We start from the raw sequence: 12210 nt of genomic DNA, 5'->3' as shown, positions 1-12210 counted from the left end.
GATGCAGCAGCAAGAAAAAGCTAATGCTATTCTAGGCTGCATCGACAGAAGTCTTGTGTTCAGATCATGGGAAGTAATAGCAGCACTCTATTCTGCCTTGGTCAGACCACACCTACAGTAGAATACTGTGTCCAGTTCTGGGCATCACAATTTAAGAAGGATATTGACAAGCTGGAACGTGTGCAGAGGAGGGCAACCAAGATGATCAAGGGTCTGGAAAGCAAGCCTTATGAGGAACAGTTGAGGGAGTTGGGTATGTTTAGCCAGGAAAAGAGGAGACTGAGGAGATATGATAGCCACCTTCAAATATCTTAAGGGCAACCACATGGAAGATAGAGCAAGCTTGTTTTCTCTTGCTCAGGAGGGTAGAAATCGGACCAATGGCTTCAAGTTACAAGAAAGGAGATTCTGACTAAATATCAGGAATAATTTCCTGGCAAGCTGTTAGACAGTGGAACAGACTCGCTCAGGAGGTTGTGGACTCTCCTTCATTGGGTGTTTTTAAGCAGAGGGTGGATGGCGGCTTTAGCTGAGATTCCTGCATTGCAGGGGGTTAGACTAGATGGCCATTGAGGTCCTGTCCAACTCCACTATTCTATGATCATTAAAAATAAATGATACAATGGGTTAAGATATGGGCATTTTTAGATATACAGTGGTGCCTCGCTAGACGAATTTAATTCGTTCCACAGGTCTTTTCTTATAACGAAAAATTCGTCTAGCAAATCCCATAGGAATGCATTGAATTTTTTTTGAATTTTTTTTGCCCATAGGAACGCATTAATTGAATTTCAATGCACTCCTATGGGAAACCGCGGTTCGCTAGATGAATTTTTTGTAAAACGCATTCGTCTAGCGAGGCAACCTCCGCTAGAAAAAACCTTTCGTTAAGCGGAAATTTCGTTAAGCAGGGCATTCGTTAAGCGAGGCACCACTGTACTGGAATCTGAAACTTGACTAATATGCAATAGTGAACAATGTTCACCATGTCCCCAGTAGAGTGCTTTTGATTCCATACCCAGGACAGCCCCAAGATGGTTTGCTGCCTGTGGTGGAAGAGAACAAGGTAGCACTCCATTGGGTTCCATGCACAGAAACTGTACAGACTTCCAGCTAAATCAGGCATCCCCAAACTGCGGCCCTCCAGATCTCCCATGATCCCTAGTTAACAGGACCAGTGGTCAGGGATGGTGGGAATTGTAGTCCAAAACATCTGGAGGGCTGAAGTTTGGGGATGCCTGAGCTAAATCTTGCTTTTACATGGGCTGCCTTGGCTGCACCTGAGGGCACCAGGCTAACTTAGGGAGGCTGCATAGCAAACACACAGCTCTGTGCTTCGCCACCTCCCTGCCACTCCCTGCCCTCAAGCATCTGCTGCCTGAGGCGCCAGATCTCACCCTGCCTACACCAAACCCCAATTCAATGCAGTTAAAATAAAAGTCCCACTTGGCGAGCCTCTGCTTGAAGGCATTTAACAACATGTCGCCACCAGATGGCGCTACAAGGCAAAGGTTTTGAGGTTGATAATTTTACCGCTGTCTCTCTCACACTCTTCTGTTATTTTTCTGCTTATGAAATGCTCTCCCTCTAACCCCACCTCCAGCTTACCCTAAACAACCCGAAAAGCTGGGATTCTGGATTAGCCTCTAATTCTCTGTTGTTTTTGTTTCCTAATAAGACAGAGTTCAGAGCCGGGGTAGAGGTGGGCAGGCAGGGAGATTTTGCTGAATTAGTTGGGAAAGGGCCATAACATAGCGATCGAGCATCCGCTTTGCATGCAAGGTCTCAGGTTCGCTCCCCCAGCTCCTTAGAATTGTAGAGTTGGGAGGGATCCTGGGCGTCATCTAGTCCAACCCCCTGCAATGCAGGAATAGGGCTGTAAATGTCCCCTGCCTGAAACCCTAGAGAGCTGCTGCCAGTCAGTGTAGATAATACTTAGTGAGGCGAAGCAATGAACTAACTTGATCTTACGCTGTTTCCTACATTCCTATGAATTATCTAATCTAAGGGCACATAGAAGGGAAAGTGTGCCAAGCCCCATGTCTCCCTCCACTCTGTGTATCTTTCCTGCACTTAAAGCTCACAAATGCCACACTGTTAAACCCAGGCTAAATAGATGGGGTTTCCCTTATCATCTTCCTTGTCCAGCTCAGGCAGCACAACATAGAACGGGGCAGGCTGCAACTACTGGGGAATGTTGGTTAGGATCATAGACGGGAGCCATCATAAGCATTTGGATTTTTCATACATTGGTGTTCTCCAAGGACCCAAGAGGCCTCCCCACAAAAGCTTTCCGTTTGTATTAGGCTGTGAGGTAGTGGCTTGCTCATGGCTGAGCAGGGATTTGAACCCAGGTCTCCCACACTCAAACAAACAGAATGTGATGTGTTTCTGTAGGACTTGGGAGGGCGGTTGTGGGGAGCCTGTGGCCCTTTGGAGGTTGTTGGGCAGCTACCTTCAGCCCCAGCCAGCATGGCACATGGTCATGGATGCTGAGAACTGCAGTCCAGCAAAACCTGATTATCAGATTTTGATTGGGTTGCTAATCTCATTCAGCAATTGGTAACAAGGAGCTGTCACCTCATTGGATGCTTGATCTCCACCACCACCCCAAAAATGTATTTCTTTTTCCATTCCATGATTCTTATAAGAGTTGATAAGACAGGAGGCAACCCCCAAACCATATCATTTCACAGACTGAAAGAGACAGTTTTCCAAATTTGGAAAATCAATAACAATTTGCAAAAATAAATAAATAAAGAGGCGATTGTAATAAGACGCCTGCGGCTCTTCATGTGGTATTTGTCTAGAGTTGAAACACAACCAATTCATTTCATGTTACTATCACTAGCAAATCTCCATTATTCTAATTGACGCAAGTTGTGACTCCCTCCCAGTCAGTGTGACCTATGATTGCTTGTCTCAGCATGGGAAGATAATTTTGTGGTCCTGCTGGGTATCTGCCAAATTGATAACTGCTTTCAGAGACCTGCTGAGGCTACCTGAGGTACAGCTTGCCCACAGCAAGAGCTGTGTCCCTACATTCACACCATAAAGTAGCCAAATAGATGTTTCCTGGGAGGTGGAACATTAAAGGTGAGCCAGCATGGTGTAGTGGTTGAAGTAGAAGCTGGTTGCTCAGGGTTCAAATCCCCACTCAGCCATGAAGCTTGCTAGGTGACCTTGGGTCAGTCACTGTCTCTCATATGAAAACAGGAAACTGTCTTATACCGAATCAGACCATTGGTCCACCCAGCTCAATGACTGGAATATGCTATCCAGTGCTTCAGACATGCCACCAAAAATGGTGAATTTCATGGATGTGGTTCTACCTTGTGGGGTTTGTAGTGAGACTGGGGAGGGAGCCACCTTGAGTGGCTTGGAGTATAAATGTAATAAACAAGGAATAAAAATGCTTAGGAGGACTGCACAGCAAGAAAATGTGACTGGCACCCTTGCCACCATCTTTTTTAAAAAAATATTGATTTTGTTACAGCTACTGGCCAGACATTCCTTTGCTAGGAAGATTGTTGTTCATGACTCAGAGCAATGGACTATCCATGGGAGGTACCAGCAAGTCATTTCATGAACAAGTGTTAGCTCATATACCCGAGTGGTTGCTTATGTTGAATTTCTCCCCCTGCATTTAAAGTTCATGATTTCTCCCAAAGAATCCTGGGAACTGTGGATGTCTTAGGGTGGTGGGAATGGCAGCTCTGTGATGGGCAAACTACAATTCCCAGAATTCTCTGGGAGAAATAATGTGCTTTGAATGTGTGGGTTGGAATTCAACATCTTCCCATTGTTCCATTTTTGTAAGCCTGACAAAATTATGCCCCCAAGCCAGTTTTTGGGGAGCATGTGGGGGAAGGAGATTGGGGGAAACCTCATTGCACAAGGGCAAATCCTTGCATGGGCTTCCACTGGTGGCACTGCTTAGGTGAACCCCAGATTCAATTGTCGGGGAAATGGAGCAAGCTGCTGTTTGCCTGCTGCCATCATGTGGTGGGAGGGTCTAATGTTTGCTATAAATCATCTGAATGAGCAGAGACGATCCCTTGCTGTTGGCATCCCCTCCCTACTTCCACCTGCATCTGCCAGCTCTGGAGGTGGCCTCTCTCTCACACTGATGCCATCCATTATTTTCTGCTCCCTGCCAGCATCTCACTCCACACCTGAACAAGTTACCTGTTCCAAGAGCCAAGTGGCAAAGATCATTGCAGATGCTGCCACCTCCCCCCCCCAACTGTTGTTTGACTGCACTGTGTTACTTCACACAGAAGGTGGGGAGTCCTGGAGTTGGCAGCAAGAGGAGTCAACTTCCCTACTGGAGTTGGCTCTTCGCAGTGCAACTTTCACACTGCTGCCAAAGTATCTCCAAAGGGAAAGAGCTCAGACGAGTTCCCTTCCGCCAGAAAAGCAGAATTGGGAACTGCCACATCAGATGAGTGCTGTTGCGGCTGTTCTTTCCAAAATGATTGAAAACAATTAAAGCTCTCAGCCTTCCTCTGCAGTTCACAGCTGCTGCAGGTGATCAAATACCACTAGGAACATAAGTGCTGCCTCTTTGCTGATGTGGAAAGTAGAAGTGTGCATGAGAGTCTCATTGAAAGCAGCAGAAATCAAGGGTTCCTCAGCATGTGCGGGACCTCATTGCGGAGCGGTGCTCAGAGTGAGACGCACAACATGGCTTCTAATTAAAAGGCAACGGTGCTTCATCCAGAGGTGAACAGCTAATCTTGCGAGCTCTGTTTGCTGGCAAGAGGAAATGTCACAAGAAGAAGTTAGGGTGACTTTCCTTGAACAGAAAGTAAAATAAAAAAATTCCTTCAGTAGCACCTTAAAGACCAACTAAGTTTTTATTTTGGTATGAGCTTTCGTGTGCATGCACACTTCTTCAGATACGAAAGCTCATACCAAAATAAAAACTTAGTTGGTCTTTAAGGTGCTACTGAAGGAATTTTTTTATTTTACTTCGATCCAGACCAACACGGCTACCTACCTGTAACTTGAACAGAAAGGTTTGCTATCACAGAAACCACTTTGTTCTCCAAGCAGTGAGAGGCTTCAGGGGTGCCAGTGTGTACCTCGAATTTGCTTTCCTTAAGATGAAGGTCACTGGACACTGTCCAGTGTATTTGTAATATAGGGTGGAATTCAACTTAGCACCGTTGGGGAATGATGGCTAATTATGTTTGTTCACAGAGGACATTCTCCTTGATGGTTGGGAATCTCTCTCTCCTGCTTTTGGAAGAGAGAGTGGGAGTTCAGAGAAACAGTTTTAGAGGCAGCCTCTCGCAGTTTTGTATTTGGAGATTATAAATAGAGAAATTCTGCCTGGAGTTATTTAGAAATGTAGTGCAACCTTCGTGTCAGCTGAAACAATTGTTTATCTGGCAACCTGATGCAAGATCAGCTGTTTTGCTACCTGCTGCAAGAGTGGTTGTTTTTCTGCCTGCATGTTGTAAATAAAACAGATTTGGGAGGGGAAATCCCTAAACAGGGCCGGCTCTAGGGGTAGCCCACCAGCCGCAGCAAGAAATGGAGCGGGGCGGGGGTGCCGGAGCGATCTCTGCACCACGGCGCCAGGGTGTTTGGATCTGCTGGATCCATAGCCTCGTGGATCCCAGAAGCGCCCAACCCTTAGGCCCTCAGCTGTGCCATTTTTGAGCTGTCATAGTGAAAAATTGTGAAGAGCCTCCCCACAAACACACACAACACAAGGACTTGGAATGTGAGAGTAGATCCACAATGTTGCTTGCCCCGAGTTTGCTTTGTATGGCTCCAGTACTTCCTGTCTCTATTGACTATATTAAACTGTATCATAGATGCTTGTGGGCTTTTCTCCACTCAGGGGAGTGGGGGGTCTGTAGCAATATGTTGCAGGAACCCTGGAGGGCCAAATGCCGTCCTTGAGGCCTCTCTCTGTGTCCTTTCAGACTCTCCTAAGGCCACATCCTTCAACAGCCCTGCTTCACACTCTCCCCACCCAGGGTGTTGTTGCCTGGCTGGAATGTGCCTTTGAAACCTGATAACACTTCTTGCCTGCCTGGATAGTGGACAGAGGGGTGGGTGTGAGTGTCTGTAGAAATTAGCCTACTGTACAAAGCTAAAATTCCTTACTCCTCACACATTGCCTCCCAATGGAATGTGGCCCCCAGAAAATTAAAGAGAAGGGAATGTGGCCCTCAGACTGCAGAAAGGTTCCCATCACTGTCTTTGCAGGACTGATTTAGTGATGAAAGCCCCAAGTTAGGTCAGCCATGCCATGTGGATAAGTTGAGGGTAGAACTGGTGCTCATTTTTATCATGTTGGAAATTTTTGTGTGTGTTGTGTTATATTTAGGGCTTTGTTTTTTTGCCAGTTGTGTCTTAGTGTGGTTTTAGTGTAGTACGGTTCTATTATTATTATTATTATTAGTAGTAGTAGTAGTAGTAGTAGTATAGTGTCTAGGAGATTTATTTTATGAGACATATTATAATTATAATAAATAAATAAAAGACAGGTGACCAGACAACAGGGAGTGAAGGCAAGGTGTGTGTATATCTGCTGGGATGGAACTGGGATGCAGCAGCGCTTAAAAAATTAGCATCTGCTAACTTGTGCCATATGTTTTTGCTATGCAAGCCTCCTGTCCTAAGCATACCAGAGCTGAATGTCATTGACATCAATATGTCTGAGGAAGTGCTGACATTTTATTGGCAAACACTGCAGTTATGAAAATTTTGTTCTCTTTGGCAATGAACCACAGGCTATTTCCTAACAATACTGTCGGCTTGATGTATTAAAAACAAACAGTGTTTGGGGATGATGGACAGTGTTTGGATCTACAACCCCCATTTGAAACTCTCCTATAAGCAGATGGGCTAAACAGACTTTTGCTGTCACGTGACATAAAGAGCAGTCTGTTGATACTATGCAAGGATTTTTTTTGCAGCATTTCTGTTGACGTTTAAAAACAAAAACAAAGCAGCATTTTCAAACTCTTTCATTCCCAAGCGGCTGATAAAAAAAAATCTGTTAGGAGCAGACGCCCTCCTGAAGCTTGGAAGCAAGAGTTGGCATCAGATCAGAGAGACCCTGACTGTCCTATAAAACTGGTGAACAATCTAGCTTATTTTTGCACTGATCTCTAACAGGCAAGACTATCACGCCTTACTGACTGGGATGTGTGTTTTGAGTCAGACAGGAATGGTGAAGTGTACTCACTGACCAAGATGTAGATGATGATGCTGCTGCTGCTGCTGATGATGATGATCTTCCTGCCCCTAAATTGAGGAGTCAAGGCATCTTGCAGAACCTTCTTTTATCCAGGAAGAACAGGCACACATTAAAAACAAAACAAACACACCCACACCCAAAACCGAGTACCTTGGACAAGACAGGTATAAGAAGGATTTGTCAGCCCAAACAATTGCCTTCACTTCTCAGCAACCTTCCCATAGCCCCATGCCAGAGGTGGGCAGAGACAAAAGTGGGCAGAGCAATGCACAGAGTTTTTACTGTTGTACAATAGATCGCTTTCAACACACACTTACTCACTCCTATCTGTCCTTCCTCCGGAAAAAGCAAGAGTAATCATATCATGCACTCAGTTTGCAAAGCAGAACCAACGAGGAATGTGGTCTGGGAAGACTTCTGAGAACCAGAGACAGAGGCCAGGAGTGGCTGTGCCTAAGGTTCTCCACACCTGGAGACTAACTGACTAAAACATCCGAACTAGCCAGAATTGGGTAAAGGAAGTAGCCACACTAGTGCCGGATTTACGTATAAGCTAAACAAGCTATAGCTAAGGGCCCCACTCTCTTGGCCCCCCCCCCCCCCGCCCTAAAAAAATTTAAAGGACACCCGGAAACTTTGCTTCTTCTTGGGAGAAGAAGGCAAGAGTTCTTCCTCTGCCTCTTTGACTCGCAGCACAGAAGCAGCCACTGCTGGCAACATGCTTGGTGGCTCATATTATTAAGTAACTCTGTTGCTCCCAAATTCCTATTTCTAGCAGTCAGTACATCGCTTCAGAACCAGTTGAGCAGAAACAGCCGCACCACACATTCATGGGTGATTAGTTGCCGCAACAGAAGTCATTGTTCAGAGTGGTGTGGGGGATTGCATTCAATACTGGGCAAATTGAACCTGCTAGGGAAGGTGCTGCAATAATTGCCCAAGGGACCCCAGCACTTCTCTAAGCAGTTAATTCATTATTTTTTGCAATATATAAAACAGCTTTGGCAGGGCGGATGGATTACAGTTCCTTTGCCCCAGGGAACAGCATCTCTCAGGTTCTGATAAACATTTTGCACCATCTGTGTAGTGAGATTGTTACAAAGCATTTCAGATCATTAGTACTGTTTCCACTACAGAGGCAGGTGTGTGTGTGTGTGTGTGTGTGTGTGTGAGAGAGAGAGAGAGAGAGAGAGAGAGAGAGAGAGAGAGAGAGAGAGAAACCACATCTTATAGCAGAGATCCCCTTCCTCAAAATCTCATATGTGGATTCATTATTCTGAACATTGCCACCATGAATTCATGATAGTCTACTTCATCCTATTCAGAAACTGCTGAGCAGTTTTGAGGTATGCAATCTAATGTCAACTGTATCCCTGCTGCTCTCATGTCCATTTGCAAATCAGTGATGTGTTCTTATCTCAAGGGGCCAGGCGTGAGGGGATGCTCACAAACAAATGCCAACATCTCTTGCTTCTTTTCATAATTTTACTCTACCCGGGATCAAAAGGCTAGGTCTTGAAGGACTTCTCTGGTTGTTGCGTTGTCCTGGATAGCTTCCCACTGTCTATTCCACTGTATCTAATGAGAGTGATACTTGTAGCTCAGTTGATAAAGCATGACACTGTTAATCTCAGTCATGGGTTCAAGCCCCACATTGGGCAAGAGGGTTGCATTGCAGGGGGTTGGACTAGATGACCCTTGTGGTCCCTTCCAACTCTACGATTCTATGATTCTGTGATTACTAGGGTATGGTCTAGAGCAGGCATCCCCAAACTTCGGCCCTCCAGATGTTTTGGACTAAAATTCCCATCATCCCTGACCACTGGTCCTGTTAGCTAGGGATAATGGGAGTTGTAGGCCAAAACAGTTTGGGGGTGCCTGGTCTAGAGTATGTTCCCAAGATAGTTGAAAAGCAGGATACGAATGCAAGAAAATTAATAAATATGTTTAATCCATTGCAATAAAATTACAAAACCTGTGGCAGTTTCAAGGTTATCAAATACTTTGTTCTGGGTTTGCTATTGATTTTCTGTTGACTGGACTATCGGTCTGGGTTATGTCCTATGGGCGATACCTGATCAGAGTCTGGGATATACTGGAATATTCAAGTGGTCTGTGTCCATGGATAGGGAGCATATATTTTTCTCCAGCTGAGTGTGATGACACCTACCTCTGTGCATGTCTGTGTCACTCCCCATGAGTTGGAGAGCAAACTTCTGGAGTGGGGAATACCCATGGAGGCTCCCCGTGTGATTTAGAACCCTGACCTTTTGGGATTTCAAATCAGGCAGGGAGCCTCCAGTTGTACAGTAAACATTAGAAACTAACTAGATGCATAGGTAAAGGTAAAGGTACCCCTGACAGTTAAGTCCAGTCGCGGATGACTCCGGAATTGTGGCACTCATCTCGCTCTATAGGCTGAGGGAGCCGGCGTTTGTCCGCAGACGGCTTCCGTGTGCTTTCGAACTGCTAGATGGGCAGGAGCTGGGACAGAAAAATGGGAGCTCACCCCGTTGCAGGGATTCGAACCGCCGACCTTCTGATCAGTAAGCCCTAGACTCTGAGGTTTAGACCACAGCGCCACCCGCGTCTATAACTAGATGCATAGAGAAGGTTAAATGAGGATGTATTAATCCTCACGCACAGGACGCACAATAACTTTCTTGTTGATCATTACCGTTGTGGTGCACTAGATGGTGCTACAGCTTTCATTTAGAGAGAATAATCAAGGGTGACTCTTTGAGGTGAACTCAAAGGTAAGGGAATTCAGCATGGCTTGGGATTAAATCTGATGCAAAGTTTAATATATGATGCCAATTGTTTTCTGGTGGGTAGTTGCTTGTGGAAATATGTTTTCCCACCAGCTTTTTCTGCTTGGTTCATCTTTTATGATTTAGATTGCTTTGACTTGTGCATTCAATCTATATCCTGTTGTTAAACCCCTTCTAGCTTGACTTCCCACAGACTCAAAGGCATTATTTGGGTCTATAGGTAAAGTATTTAAATGTGTTTAGGAACAGCATCTTTAAACCTTCCAAGCTTCTCTGATCAGCAGGAGCAGAAACCTAAGATCTAGTACATAACAGCAAAGTACTCCGCTGTGGCACCTCACATTTACCACAACAGCTACAAGGGGGAGACCCGGGACAGAATACAGCAGGAACAAAGCCCCTTCTACAGCTGAAAGGAGGAGGAAGTGTTGATCACAGAATCATAGAGCTGGAAGGGACCCCCAAGGGTCATCAAGTCTAACACATTTGCAATGCAGGAATATAAACCAAAGCACCCATGGTAGTTCTCACCTTGCTAGTGATGGGGGCAATGTCAAAAGTGCACAGATGAACATTTGTAGTGCAAAAATGAAGTTTTCAGGGGCTGAAACATGCCTTCAAACACACACTGCTGCATTTTGGTCCCTGATTTGCACCACCTTGCCTCCAATCTGCCCATATAAAACAAGTTGTTGTCAATAATTATGTTCCTAGTCAATCTGTCGCGCAAATGCTCCCTGTCCCCACACTCCTCCTGGGGCTGGAAAGGTGTTAGTTTAACCTCCTGTTTGCTAGTAAAACTGAATTACGGTACCAAGTTTCAAAATGTTGCCTGTCTAAGAAGTGTGTCACCAACATGAAAAGTTTGGAAAGCTTTGACTTAGATTAATTTGCTCCCTCTGGCCGTACTGTGCTGTGGCTGGGAGTAACACCTTGGCCAGCCAGGGAGGAAGACTGTACGTTGCAGTGGTAGGCATGTCTGCATGTGTGGAGCTTTGTGTGGCTGTGTAGTTTATAGACTCATGCCATGCCTACAGAGGACTCTTCAGCCTTTCTGCACCGTCTCAGTCCATTCTTGGTTCAAGTGCAGGCTTTGGAGCTAAGTAAGTAAGTTGTTGTTGTTGTTTGTTTGTTTGTTTGTTGTCATTTCTCCTTTGCTTTCCCCATTCTGCTTGGCCCACTTTGTACTGGATGCAGAGGGTGGTAAGCCTCTTGGGGTGGGTACAGTTAACTAGATTGGTTTGGTCACATTGTTTGGCAGGAAGGTGCGGGGAAAATTTATGTTACATAAGGGAAAAGTTGATGTTAGATAAAGGAACTTAAGCACCTTCGGAGGTGAAAGGCATTTCTGGAGGCCAGCTGCTCTGAGTTTCGGGGCCCATAGCTTGGATATGGAATGTTCTTGAGGCTACCCTGCCACACCTAGCCAGAGTTGTGGGGCTGCATAAGGAAGGCCTTCCTACTTGCTTTAAGGTGGGGCCCTGGCTTTGGGGCTATGCCTAATGCTCTTGGTTGGGTATGGTCAGAATTCAGCTCACCTAAGGTTGAGGTTGCAGTTAGCTTCTCACGATTCTCATTTCCCCTGCTGATGCCATTAATAAAATGTCATCCTAGTTCATGTGTCTGTCTTGTTCCTGCATTTTGACAAAAATCTGGTTATGGTACACAACCTGAAAAAGATAAAACTTTGTGAATGATCTTGTCTCTTTGAAAGACAAAAAGGACCCATCTTTTCCCTTTAACTGTGTCAGTGTCTATTACAAACAGCTAAGCTACAGTCCCAGTCTTTTAAAATAGTTGGTAATAAGTTATAGGAAGGCTTTTCATCTCTCTCTGTGTGTGTGTAAGAGAGACAGAAAGACACAGTGTGTGTGTGTGTGTGTGTGTGTGTGTGTGTGTGTGTGTGTGTGTGTGTGTCAGTGTCAGTGTCAGTTAATCAATCAATCAATCAGCCAGCCAGCCAGCCAGCCAGACATATGCAATATTTACAAGTTTAATAGCTGAGATCCTGAGCCTGTTGTGTGCTTATTTAAACTGTATTAAGAGTCAAACAATCTTCTGACAACATTCCAGTTTCAAAGGGATGAAATATTCAGTCCTACACTTGAAATTGTTGTCAACAATGCAGAGGCGAGTGGACTTCTGTAGTTAAGAAGAAGTCCCAAACACACACGCACTTTATGAAGGCGTGTTATTGCAGAAAGTTGCATATAAAAA

The sequence above is a fragment of the Zootoca vivipara genome, chromosome 1 (genome assembly GCF_963506605.1).
Source record: "Zootoca vivipara chromosome 1, rZooViv1.1, whole genome shotgun sequence".
NCBI lineage: Eukaryota > Metazoa > Chordata > Lepidosauria > Squamata > Lacertidae > Zootoca > Zootoca vivipara.
This window is presented reverse-complemented; position numbering follows the sequence as displayed.